A 2,196-nucleotide genomic window follows, 5' to 3' on the forward strand; every position below is an offset into this window, starting at 1 on the left:
TTTTTAAAGATGGGGTTTCACCATAATGGCCAGGCTGGTCTTGAACTCCTGACCTCAGGTGATCCACCCACCTTGGCCTCCCAAAGTGCTAGGATTACAGGCGTGAGCCACCGCACCTGGCCCCCAATTTTTTTTTTCTGCGATGGAGTACTGCTCTGTCACCCAGGCTGGAGTGCAATGGCACAATATCGGCTCACTGCACAGTCTGCCTCCCAGGTTCAGGTGATTCTCCTGCCTTATCCTCCCGAGCAGCTGGACTACAGGCGTGAGCCACCATGCCCAGCTAATTTTTGTATTTTTAGTAGAGACGGGGTTTCTCCATGTTGTTCAGCTGGTCTCAAACTCAAACCTCAGGTGATCTGCCCGCCTTGGCCTCCCAAAGTGCTGGGATTACAGACATGAGCCACCACGCCCGGCCTATTGCATTTAATTTTACTCACAAGTTCCAGTGTATAATTCAGGCATCTTTGCATCTTGGACACTTCTGTGTACAAAGTGGGGGCCATAAAAGTTTGATATGCCAGTCACAGTAGCCTTTGACCACAGTACCAGTTACTTGGGAGGCTGAGGCAGGAGGATCACTTGAGCTCAGGAGTTTGAGTCCAGCCTGGAAAACATAGCAAGACCCTGTCTCTGAAAAAAAGTTTGCCATATTGAATCATCAGTGTTGCAGGTCTTTCTCATTCATTACTGCCTTCTTCCTTCCCTTCCTTCAATGGGGTTGTTTACTAAGGACAAAGCTGGGTTCTTTGCAGGGGAAATGAGGCAAGAAGTTCAGAATCAAGTGAGGGAAGACACAAGTGAAGGCCATGATCCCTGGTAGGCCACAGTACATGTTTCATGCTTCAGCAGAGGTGCAAACACTGTTGGGACTGGGCACGGTGACTCACACCTGTAATTCTAGCATGTTGGGAGGCAGAAGCGGGAGGACTGCTTAAGGCCAGGAGTTCAAGACCAGCCCAGGTAATAGACAGAGACCTCGTCTCTACAAAAAAATACAAAAATTAAAAAAACATAGACAGGTCTTGTGGCATGCACTTGTGGTACCGCTTACTCAGGGGCTGAGTCAGGATGATCAGCTAAGCCCAAGAGGCGGAGGCTCCAGGGAGCCATGATCTTGCCACTCTTCTGCAGCCTGGGGTACAGAGCAAGATCCCATCTCAAAGAACAAACAAAAAGGAAAAAAATTACAAATACAACACTGTTGCTTCCCAGAGTTTGGGGTGGCTTTTTTTCTTTTTTTTAGGCAGGATCTCACTGTGTCACCCAGGCTGGAATGCAGTGGCAGGATCGTGACTCACTGCAGCTTCAACCTTCCAGGGTCAGGTGATCCTTCAATAGTTTAGGGGCCGGGCGCAGTGGCTCACAACTGTAATGCCAGCACTTTGAGAGGCCTAGGCGAGCAGATCATGAGGTCAGGAGTTCAAGACCAGCCTAGCCAACATAGTGAAAAACCCCAACTTCACTAAAAATACAAAAATTAGCTGGGCGTGGTGGCACACACCTGTAGTCCCAGCTACTCAGGAGGCTGAGGCAGGGAAACGCTTCAACCTGGGAGGTAGAGGTTGCAGTGAGCCGAGACCACGCCATTGCACTCCAGCCTGGGTGACAGAGCGAGACTTCGTCTGAAAAAAAATAGTTTGGGGTGACTGATTTTATCTCGGGGTGATTGGGAAGCAGGAATTCTTCTTCGAAGGATCTTTCTTCTTTTTAAAATTATTTTATTTTATTTTTTAGAGACAGGGTTTCACCATGTTGGTCAGGTTGGGTCTCAAACTCCAAACCTCAGGTGATCTGCCCGCCTCGGCCTCCCAAAGTGCTGGGATTACAGGCGTGAGCCACAGCGCCTGGCCTCTTGGAAGGATCTTACCTAGCAGAGAGGGAAACTGTGGGGCTGAAGAGGCAAACAGCGGCCAAATTTGGGAAGGGCCACAGATGTGTCCCTTGGGATAGAGTGGACAGCTCCATGGAAAAATTCTCCTCAAGAAAAAACGGGGAAGGGGGCAAAATGGGTTGCTTTTCTAAAACGGTCTAACTCCCCGCAATGTCCTAGGGGAGAGACATCAGAGAGCTGCAGTCTGGGGAAAAGAACCCTTCCTCCCACACTCAGATGCTGCTTAGAAAAGCACATGGAGCACAACTCCCTGGCATTTTTCTTTTTTCTTTTTTTTTTTTTTTTTGAGACAGAGTTTCGCT

This window comes from Cebus imitator, unplaced genomic scaffold (genome assembly GCF_001604975.1).
Source record: "Cebus imitator isolate Cc_AM_T3 unplaced genomic scaffold, Cebus_imitator-1.0 Scaffold280, whole genome shotgun sequence".
NCBI classification, from domain to species: Eukaryota; Metazoa; Chordata; class Mammalia; order Primates; family Cebidae; genus Cebus; species Cebus imitator.